At 38.3% G+C, this 12,032-nt stretch overlaps 1 protein-coding gene across 4 annotated transcripts in view; it reads left to right on the top strand.

Annotated features, from left to right (window-relative positions):
* Window positions 1-11,330: 11,330 nt before the first annotated feature.
* Window positions 11,331-12,032, top strand: part of LOC129748346 (growth factor receptor-bound protein 2) — a 120,806-nt gene continuing 120,104 nt past the window's right edge. For 2 of the 4 annotated variants that reach the window (XM_055742916.1, XM_055742919.1), the window contains exon 1: window positions 11,331-11,703. The gene's annotated coding sequence lies outside the window, so the exon portion shown is untranslated. Of the gene's footprint in view, window positions 11,738-12,032 lie in introns of all 4 variants that reach the window. The other 2 variants (XM_055742918.1, XM_055742917.1) reach the window with 2 other exon arrangements.

The raw sequence follows: 12,032 nt of genomic DNA, 5'->3' as shown, positions 1-12,032 counted from the left end.
CGCCTGGAGATGTGTCCTTTCCATCTCTGATGTTGAGTTGTAGGTCATGTATTGTAAAAAAGTTGGTACTTCTTCCACACAAACATTCCGATCTTTCGACACAAGGAGGAATTACTGATGGGGGCGCTAGCTGATCTAAAAATTCGATAAGTTGATCTTTATTTCGAATTGATTTTTGCTCACCTATTTGTCTGCCTTTATAGAGCTTAGCCCATCTCCACAGATGTTGCACGGACGTTTGTGAGTCAATATCATCGCAACGTTTTCTCCAAGACTCTTGTTTTTTGCGTTTTACCATTTGCTTGAAATTATTTTCCGCTTGCCTGTATTCGTTGAAAGCTTCGTATTCCAAACACCTACGCCACAACTTGAACTTGTTTCTCGATTCTCTTAGGGCTGTTGTTAGTTCATCGTCCCAGTAAGGCATTGGAATTTTTCGATGTTTCCGGGAATTCGATGTTGGTGATGCTTGTTGAAGGCTCTGCAGTATTGCTTGGAAAAAATCTTCGTAGGTCATGTTCGTTCTCCTGTCTACTTCCGCTTCCATTTTTCGATTGTAATTTTCCCAGTCTAATTTCGAAAAATTAATTGTATGTTCTCGACGTACTCCACTTATGGTTTGCGTTCCAAAGACAATTGGAACGTGATCACTGCCGAAAGGGTGTTCTAACGTTTGCCATTCGAAATTAAGGCTGATAGATGATGTCACCAAGGTAATGTCTATTGCACTAGGGGCGTGGGATCCATCAAACCTAGTGTAATCTCCGGAATTTAAGACAACGTAATCAGAGGCTTCCAGTGCTGCTTCCAGATGGGTTCCTTTAGAATTTTGTTGATGATCACCCCACAGTGCATGTTTCGCGTTCCAGTCTCCTCCAACAATACATGGTTGTGGTAATGATCGCAGAAATGATTCTATGTCAGCACATGATAACGGAGAGTGAGGGTGGATATAAATTGACACAATCGTTAATAATCCGATGTCACATTTGATCTGGCACGCCACACCTTCTATCGTTTCAGGAATGTCAATAAACAGTTGAGTTGCCTGAAATTCTTTCCTTGCTGCTATCAAAACTCCCTTCGAGTTTCGAGTGTGATCTTTCCTGAATGTATAAAATCCCGGTAAATTGAAGCTCATCGAATTCTCCAAATGAGTTTCTGACAGTGCTGCAAATTTTCAGTGTCAGTGAGAAATTATCAGCTGACTTTATTGCAGTGTATCGGTCAGTTCAATTCCAACTAGATTCATACGAGAATGAACTGAAAGCTCAGTCCTGAAAGCTCTCTGCACACTCATTCACCAATCGGCAACATCGGTGCTTAGTATACATTCAGGCTCTTTGCGGGTTCATGAGGTTATCCAATCTTCATTTTCAGTTTCAAGCGAACATTGCTGAAAGTGAAAAAAGCTTCCTTCTATTATCATTAAGTTTAATAGAATGGTGACAAAGATTGTTCGACTCGCTAGACATTCGCAAATTTCAGAATTACTGCTGAGATCGCTATTTTTGAAGGATTCTGATAAAAAATACGTCTGTTTCAAATGGTGTGAAGAGGTGGGAAGGTTTAGAAATGAGTGTTCGGGTTGGCGAGACGAACACTGGCGAGGGAGCGTGTAGACGAATGTGGGGGACAAAATTATGACAAAAAGTTGGCAATAAAATGACAAAACATGACAAATGTGGTAAAAGTATGACAAAATTATGACAAAAAAAATCTGACAAATAGGAATGAAATTAACAACACAATGGAAAAATATTTACTAACACAACTCTGTCGAAAATATGACAAATCTGATTAAAATGTGACAATATTTTAACAAAAATATGACAAAAAAGACAAAATCATGGCAAAAAAAAAGACAAATGTCGTAAACAATTGACAAAAATATGACAAATATAACAAAATTATGACAAGCGTGGTAAAAATATGTCAATAAATTGACAAAATCATGACATGAATTTGTGAAGTCAGACAAATTTATATATTTGAAAATTTGATATCAAAAGAAAAAAAAATACGACTATGTCGTCAAACTATGTAAAAATTTGCAAAATGATTAAATATTAAAAATCTTCCAGATTGTTGTCATTTTTTAACCACATAAATAATTTTATTGTCAATTTTTTGTGATAATTTTGTTTTAATAATAAGATTTATGTCATAGTGTTGTCTTATTTTCATCACATAACACATGTTTTTGACAAAGTTTTCTCGAAGTTAAATCATTTTATTGTTAAATTTATGTCGTTTTTGTCAGACTTTGTCATAATTTTATAATTTTGTTGTCATGTTTTGTCATTGTATTGTAAATAATTTGCTTCATTTTTGTGTTATTTTTCATATTTTTATCAAATTTGTCACATTTTTGTCTCATTTGTCGGATTTTTGTCTTATTTTTGTTATGTTTTGTCATTTTATTGTCAATTTTTTATCATATTTATGACATCATTGTTTGACTGATGTCATTTTATTGTCAAATTTTAGTCATATTTGTCAGATTTTTCTCATACTTTTGTCAAAATTTTATCATGTTTTCAACATATTTATCACATTGTGTAATAATTTTGTCATTTTTTGACCTCATATTTTTGTCATTATTAATTACCATAAATTCAATTTTTTTTATATACATCCATCCTCTTGTCCCCCTTCAAGTAAACGTATAGTCTCAGCGATTTTCAATTCGCGTTTTCTTTTTGAACCCCAATTCATAATTTGCAAAAATGGCAAAAACAAATGCTTACTGAAATTATCAGCAACTTTCGCTGACACTGATTGAATGCTTAAGCTGCAGTCACTGATCAAAAACAGTAAGTGACAGAAATGCCCAAGCGAAAGACGCTTTCGTAGCTTTCGAGTGAAACAAGTTAGTTCGGGTTTACGAGTGAGCTTTCTACTGACTGATAGACACACTCACACAGCTTTCTGTAGGCACGAGGATGACCGAGCCGGTCAGAAGCTTTTATATTTGTTGACTTTTCTATTCCGTTCATTTCAGATGAAGCTTTTTACACTGATAGAAAATCACAGTCAGTATCATTCGTGCTTGAAGATAATTTGCAGCACTGGTTTCTGATAGTAATAAAATATTCGAATTTGTGTTGTTTATTATACTATTTATACTCGCTATTTTTGACGTTACGCCTCTGCAATTCCATTGCATGAATTGTAGTTGGACTGATGAGTTTGAGGTGGTCATTGTGAAGGTGTTATAATCGTAAGGAGCCAATGAGCTGCTTCATTTTCGTCATGAGCAGCTCTTCAGCTTTTGTTCGGAATTTGTCCACATCTGGAGCACTTCCGGAGTTCGTGTGTGTGTGACGGAAGAAATTTCGACGGCTCCCTTCTGTTGAATGATCAATGCTGGCTGGGATGCGATGTTTTATGAGTAGAAAAAAAAAAATCAAAGCTAGTGGATGTGTAAAGTGAACGCAAGTTTCGACTCAGCATGAGCGGAAGAGTCGGGTTTTGTCCCAGGGCAGGTGTGTGGGCATAAAGGGCATTCAATAAATCACAGCCTACTATGAATAGCGTGATGTATCGTGAATCAGTAACGAATCGGTTGGCAAAGATGTGTGAGTGTGTTTGGAGTTGGCAGAAGAAGAGATACTAACAACACTGCTCGAAATCCTTTGATATGTTTCGGAGACAAAGTGATGTGAACGCTGAGCGGCATTAGAATGATGCGGAAATTTGGTGAGATCTATCCATATGTTTTTGAAGGAAAATGTTCAACGATTTTTGCGTTAAACTTCTTCCATCAATGCGATGGAACTTTTATCTGTATCCTTTTATAACATGTTTTCATATTTTATTTATGTATATTCCGCATTGCATCATTTGATTCGTGCTCATAACTATATTGTATCATATTTTTCCATATCATTATATTATTCCTTGCATTTCCAGATACAAAGAATTTTAGAAGGAATGCATCTGGGGTTGACCCAAAGAAATTAATGCAAGCGGCACGGGTAGCCGGCCATTGTAGGTTTCTGAGGGTTGGATGCCTTCCTTCGACGAACCATCGGACCGTGGAAGCCCTAGAAGAAATTCGAAGGCCAAGCCACACAGACATAGGCAGGACCTTGCTACCGATGGGGGAACCATACATACATACATACATCTGGAGCACTTCCGGAGTTGGCCAACTCTTGAATCAAGATTTCCATGGCCTGACTGCTTACACATTGTTGGACTACTTGACCAACTTGATCTTCAAGATGTAGTTCCAAGGACGGCATATCGAGGCGACTGCTAGAAAGGCATCTTTTCTTCTGTCGTCTAGCAGATGAAATTGTTTGGGTATCACCCGACAAGTTCTTCATACTGCTTGATCTTTGAATCACTATTTGTGGAGTGAGTGTTGCTTGTGATGATTTCACCTCAAGACGGTTGGTTGGTGTATTTGTGAATTGACGAGGAGCTTCTTTTCTCCCCATATTCGAAAACCAGTCAGTCGGTCCTTGGGAGAAACAGTAGCTTCGTTCAATCGTTAGTAAAAATCGGTTTCAACTGGTTTCTGTTAACTGATAGACGTTCAACGAGCCAATGTTTTGGTCGAAACTAGTCAGGTCGATGTTCAATGGAGCAAGTTGAAACTAGTCGAAACCAATCCAGCTCGGCAGCAGGATTAGTTTCGACTTGGTAGAAATCGGTCGAAGTCAATTGGAAAGAGACAGGTGATCAACTGTCAATCCATTTCTACTTGATTCGACCCGTTTCGACTAGAGTTGATTGAACAGACATAGTTTTGACGTTGCTTATCCGCTTCTCTTCTTTGTTGAGCTTTCGGACATGCTTTCAGATTGTCAGCTTTGTGGGCACCGAGGCAATTTACACACTCAGGCTGGCTGAGCTGACACTCATGCTCTTCAGTCACTTCATTTATCGTACATGTATTGCATCTTTTTTTGCTCCGGCAGCTTTTCTCAGCGTGACCCAGTCTCCAACACTTTTTACACTGTCGGAGAGGGTACATGTATGGTTTTATAGCATACAGTGTTCTGTTCAGTTCAAGATGAGTTGGGAGTGATAGACCACTAAAAGTAAGGATCACTGTGGTGAGCCAAATATCTTTTTCTCCTTCTTTCTTCTTGACACGTCGAGATTCCAGTAACTTTGGATTATCCACTTGCTGATATTTGTTCTTATCGAAAGCAACCGCGTTGGAGATTTCTTCATCTTCCACGTTCAGTTCAATATGCACTACACCCAGCACTTCTACAAGCCTTTGGGGTATCACAAAACTTAAGTTTTTTGCTTTATAGTCCACAAGGCTATTAGCCGCTTGAGCCGTTTTCATAATAACTTTCATTTTTTGTTTCGACATTGGCATAGCTTTGACAAAATCATCCTTAAACACTTGGATCAACCGTTTTGCTACCGACGACGGCGATAACGTATTTTCATCTTTCGCTTCGACAATAATCACGAAAGGACTGTGCGATGTGGGACTTTGATACAAGGTAGTCTTGTATGCAACTGGTATAATAACGAGGAGACAGCCTCTATATTGGCTCCGACCTCACACATACTATCTCGCTTGGTGCCGTTGGAAAGCATCAGTCACATTACGCTTCATTGTAAATTGGACCACGGTGGAGAACATCAGCATCAGGTGAGTACGTACTAGCTGTAGACCATCGGGCGATTCTTGGATGCCAAACTCCGAACCCGCACAGTGGCGATCCTGCTAGGTTCTTGCCGCTTTGGCCTGAAAATCCGGAATCGCCCGGTGGTTCGCAATCTCCAAAAAAACATGATTGGAAAAAACATGATGTGCCGAACAGTGGAAAAATTGTGTGGACGTAGTAAAGTCAAGATGGCACCCAGAAGAGTTTGGTCCAGTGAAACAAATAACGAGCATTTGCTTGATGAGAGGTGTAAAAATGTATTGCGGCTCAGCACAGCTTGCGTAACTGAAAAGGCCAATTGCGGCTTAGCACAGCTCGCAAGTGCGAGATGTTCTTTGAATTCTCCCGGATTGCGGCTTGGCACAGCTGGCAAGAACGACATGATGATTTATGTTTTCTCTACTGCGGCTTTGCACAGCTCGCGAAAACGAGAAGGCAAATAATTTTTTTGAAGCGGCTTGGCACAGCTGGCTAGATAGAGACTTAAAATGATGTTCTCGTTATCGCTCCCGGATTGCGGCTTGGCACAGCTTGCAAGAACGATATGATATTTATGTTTACCCTACTGCGGCTTTGCACAGCTCGCGAGAACGAGAAGGCAAATAATTTTGCTTTTGGCGGCTTAGCACAGCTCGCTAAAACGAGATGGCAACTGATTTTGTTTTATTGCGGCTTAGCACAGGTTGCGATGTTAAAGAACGTGTACGCTTGCTTAGAAGATTGCTTTTTGGTGACATTGCAGATTCAGATGGATTGAAGGGATGAGAATTCTCAAAGCTTGTGTTTAGTTGAAATTGGCTTTTCAATGCATCTTTATTTTGAACACAATCTATAAAAGTAGAAGATGACGTTTTCTTTAGAACTTGTTGATTATAATAAGTTGTGAAATTCTATACGGAATCGTACTAAAAAAGTTGTTAAAGCAGAATTTGAAAACCGTCGAGTTTAATAAAAATCTGATTGCTCGTCTCCCATCTCGAAATTCGGAGAAAGGTGAACCCGTGAAGGGATTGGATTTGGATTTGCTCTATTCTGAGAATCGCATTTGAGAATAAAAGGAGTCTTATAGACCCGCAGCATGGCAAAAGAATCACCAGCGTCCTTTTACTATATGAAGCAGGTGTGAAATCTGCAATGCATAGGGAAAGCGAGGTTGATGATATTGTAAATTGAGGGTAAACTTCTCGGAAGATGGAATTGATCGCCGATTGGGTCAACACTGGCTGATAATTTGATCGAGTGCACTGAAGTGAGCAGGAATTATATTTCATTGCAATTTCATATATTGTTTCTTACGGATTTCCAGTTTTTCTCAGATACTTCAAAAATTTATAAAGAAAGGATTATCTTCTCAATTCTGTATTGCGATTATTATTCAGGACGATTAAGATTTTCATATGAATTGCGAAGCTGTTGAAGGCAGGTCCAGAAAGTGTGTTTAGGTTGCACTCGGCCGTGATTTGCGATGTGCGGAAAACGCCAAATTACTAAATTAAATTTTCCTCTAGAAGCCAAGTGAAAAACACAAAAATTTCCGTGTAAAGGACTTTATTGAGTGAAAAACTCTTGCCGCTACAGAAGATGACGACAGCTTTAATTCTCACCAGATTATGGTCAACTTTCAATTGAGAAGAGACAGGAAATAAACTCCATCTCATGCACTCTGTAATCGGACAATGCCATGATTAAGGTTGCCAGAATTTTTTCCACTCCCATCCGGGCCTAGCAATTCCGGGCATTTTTTCAAATAAACCTGGCAAAATCCGGGCATGGATTTCAATTTTTCATATCCAAAAACCGGGCAAATTTAGGTGTTATTATATATAAAAGCAAAGAAAAAATGCAAAAAATAATGAAATTAATATTTTGTTAATGTAGTTGCAGACTTCCAGAAACTTTGGCATGGGAAAGCTTTGGTATGAATACGTAAAATGGTTATTAGCTTATTTGAGACTTCTTTCTCCTTCAATTGAGAATGCAGTTAGGGAAGACGGAAGCTCATATATGTATGATTGTTTTGCATAAACCAAAAACTTATCTTACAAATGGAACAATCATTCAATTTAGCAACTGGGGAAGAATTTGGCATAGGAGTGTATTTGAATACACGGAATGATCAATCTTGATCCTGTTCTTCCAGGTAGGGGATAGGTAGGAAAAGCGGCTCCGATACAAATTTTATAGCATAACTCGACAACTTATAAATCAATCGAAACCAAATTTGGCATGAGAGGGTATTCGAGCTCAAGATATGTTTTTTTCCGGTAGTTTAGCATCACTACCACAAATCAGTGGAACGATATAGAGGGAAAAGAGGGCATTGATAAAATTTGTTTAATATTTCTAAAACTTATGGAGATAATAGAATTAAATTATCATGGAAGCAAATTTTTGTACAAGCAATGTTTCTTCGATGGTTTGAAAACCCCTTCTCTTGCCAGAGGGGAGATATACAGTAGGGAGAGGGACACCAATTTTTTGAATAACTCGAGAACTTATCGAGAATGGGGCCATATATGACGTGGGATCGTATTTGTATACAAGAAGTGTTTTTCTGATGTTATGAGACCCACCTTCTTTCAATTAGGGATATAGGAATGGGGGTAATTCGTATGATAATTCGAGAACGAATAGGTAAAATAAATGTCCCATGATGTTATTTTGTTACTGAAAATGCTCACATGATAGTTTGACAAAGTTTCATATTTATAAAAAAAATATTTTGGCATAAGTTATAAACTTTTTAAGCAAAGAAATTCAGAGTCATAAAAAGGATTAAAACACGGATTTAAAAAAAATAATTAAGATTTCAAAATAAAAAATTTGCAAATTCATTTTGAAAAAAAAATTTAATGATATTGAAATTGAACTTAAAATTTTGTGCAAATAAATAACAAGTTAAATAACTAGGTACCACAAGTTTCAAAAATTTTTGAAGGTGTAGCAAAGCACACCGGGTCAGCTAGTTATATATAAAAGCAAAGAAAAAATGCAAAAAATAATGAAATTAATATTTTGTTAATGTAGTTGCAGACTTCCAGAAACATTTTTAACACTTAAATATTTAAAGGTTTATAAAAAGTAAATCAGCGAAATTATTTGAAACAACCGTTGAAAATTTCCATACCGTTAATCGATTTTGCTGGAACTTACTCAAAAACTTTGATTTTTTTTTGGTTTCTTTGTGAAAATTGTGAAAAAATCCGGGCAATATCCGGACTTTTTTCACGATATCCGGGCAACCGGGCCGGACCGGACTTTCTCAAAATTTTGCATCAAATATCCGGGCAAACCCGGATAAAACCGGGCAATCTGGCAAGCTTAGCCATGATGTTTTCCAATTCCCGATTCCTCGATCAATATGACGTCAGTCGTTGTTTACTATTAAGTAAGTTCTGCGTCCATCGAAGTTGCTTAAATCGTGTTTCAATGAAACAACGAGTAACTAGCAAACTCTAGGCACAATTTTCCCGAAAGTTCGGATACATGCCGCTATTACGCCTACCTCTTTTTTAAAACTAGCACACTTGAGGTCAGCATTTTAACCGCCAACGGGCCCGGTTTGGTAAAACCATTCCCGATTGCTATGATGATATCTGTTCATGCCAGACATGCGCTTAACCCAACGATCATGATTGCATAGCAACGTTATATTCGTGTTGGGCCTCCTTGCACAGTTTGCCTACATGAGACAGCAGATCTTAGTAAAACTGGAGTGAAGGTTATTGGTTTGTCACTTTCACACATGAGACAAAAGTATGCCTTGATTGCGAGCGCGACTATGTCTGTACGTCTAGCTGGATTGCTTCGATGCACACCCGCGTGCCCAACAGCCATATAGCTATACACAAAAGAGTCGTGAAAGCGGAATCAGGTATAGCTCTCATAGAACAAAAGTTATTTCCGTTTTCAAAATATAAATTTATGAAAATCGTTAAAAATTACCACTTGAAAGACATTTAAAGTTAAACTCATTAAAACAATATCGAGGAAATATTTGTACTCATTTTGAAGCGAATTTCATCACAAACTAATATCATCACAAAAAGTAAATTCATTATGGAGGTTTATATATCTTGTCTCAATGTACCTTTCACGTTCGAAAACAATGATATAAAATGTTTTCTATGCAGGAAAAGACATAAATTTGAGCATGGTTTAGTTTTAAAAGTTGTATATAGTCGTTAATATTTGTTTTTGAGTACAGATAGACCTTGGAATAAGTTATTAATTTAAACAAGTTCTTATTAATGAAATGATTAAATTTTAATGTCAACCAGTATATCAACTTCGGGATGGTAAAAAAATCCCATGTTTTAAACACAACTGTTTGAAAAAATATTTGCAAAAATGAATGGAATGAGCAAAACTACATAACGATATATATCAATATTGGAAAGATTTTTTTTACAAAATGGGTGAAAATTATTGGTTTAATTATTTAGTACTGGAGATGAGTTGACCAACCTATTTTTTTAGTGGCGCCCGTTTTCCTACTTGGAAGATGATGTTGTGGTATTTTTTCGTATTTTTCCTCGATTTTTTTCTCCGGAGAAGAAGGGGGATGTGCGATGTGGGACTTTGATACAAGGTAGTCTTGTATGCAACTGGTATAATAACGAGGAGACAGCCTCTATATTGGCTCCGACCTCACACATACTATCTCGCTTGGTGCCGTTGGAAAGCATCAGTCACATTACGCTTCATTGTAAATTGGACCACGGTGGAGAACATCAGCATCAGGTGAGTACGTACTAGCTGTAGACCATCGGGCGATTCTTGGATGCCAAACTCCGAACCCGCACAAGGACCATTATGCGACGATTGGTAATATCGTTTTCTAGGTTGACCAGTATTTGGTGCTTCATCGTTCGTCATTTTGCTAACACCGGTAAAGCGATTAGATCACACGAGGTGTTTTAAATAGCTTTTCTTAGCTCGAGAGAACACGTCTTGTGTCTTTCGAGCTTCAAAGAGAACTGAGAACAAAATTGGTGCCCGTATCGAATACGCAAGCATATTCTGAATCTATTTTAATATTCGATGCCAATGTTTCAGACAATTCCGAACTATGCTTCCAAAACTAGAAATTAAAAGGTGTTTCGAAACTTCCGAAGCGATTTTCTCAAAACTCGTAAAGTGGCTCATACGACCTTATCAAAAAAAAACTCTAGAATTATTCTTTTCCTTGATTAATTTTCTTTTTTTTTCACATAATGGAAGTTGAAAATCTTTTCAAAAATTTCCATAGGTAAACAGAAAACTAAAACATAACTCACTTGCAAGTTATATCATACAACCCATAAAATCTCCAAAAGTTTTGGCTCACGCGGATATGGGTTTCAACCATTAGAACACCTGGTAAAAATTTTACATTTCTTACACTGATCTAAATTTTTCTGAACCACACACATCGGATCCTAAAGATTTTCCGGTATTTTTGTTTTTGTTTGGATACCCCTCGTTCATTTTAAAATGTTTTGAAACCCACCTTCATCGCTTTTCCTCGCCACCCATGACTTTGTTCTGTTTGTGTTTGTGCGGTGCCTTTAAGTTTTTCTCTCCGATCGAACTGAATGCCGGAATTTTCTCGCCGGAATGAGAGAGAATCGTGCTAAATGAAAATTCGAGAGCGGTTCGGTACGTTTTCTCGGCGTTTTTCCGAAATCTTCGCTCAGTCCTTGTCGGTGTGCAGTCCGAGTACGACGTCGTGGTGCGATTGTGGTGTTTTCTCCTGCTGAGCTGAGCGTGTCAGTCGTTCGTGTGTGCGTGTTTGGCGTGTAAACGCACAGTTTAGTGGTTGTCACTGGCACTGCTTTTGATTGCTTTGGCTTTACTTTAGCATAGGAGCAAGCAGGCATTCTCGTCGCTCGGCCATCATCATCAGCGCAAAGCAAAGTTAGTATTGGCAAGAGTGTGGTTTTCTTCGGTTCCCCGAGACACGGTTGTATCAACCATCTTCTCGTTTGGTGTGTCGTTTTTTTTAAGTCGCGCTCCGTGACGGCAGTTTTCGGTCGGTGTGAAAAGTGTGAATTTCGGTGGTGCACAACGTGGTTCTAAGGTGTGGTTTCCTTTTTGGCGACAACCATCATTGGGTGATTGTTTTTTTTTTTTGTGTTGGGGGGTATTAATGGAACAACAGCATCTCCCTGCGCCATATACGGCAGAAGAAGATAATAGACACGAACAGGACTAGGGGCTATCAATCATCACGACGACCGAGACCGAGAAGAGGTTCCAGTAAATTCGTCGGCGCTTCGCTTTCACCACTACACGGATGGTGCCGTGATCAGTCTCTGCTCTGCTGACTGGCTGGCTGGCAAATCAACCCCACGGACGATGTGAATACACGGAATATACACGCTGTCCGACACACCCACACAATCGCAT

The sequence above is a fragment of the Uranotaenia lowii genome, chromosome 2 (genome assembly GCF_029784155.1).
Source record: "Uranotaenia lowii strain MFRU-FL chromosome 2, ASM2978415v1, whole genome shotgun sequence".
Lineage (NCBI taxonomy): Eukaryota > Metazoa > Arthropoda > Insecta > Diptera > Culicidae > Uranotaenia > Uranotaenia lowii.
Note: the sequence above shows the minus strand (reverse complement) of the source record. Positions and strands in the feature narration are given on the sequence as shown.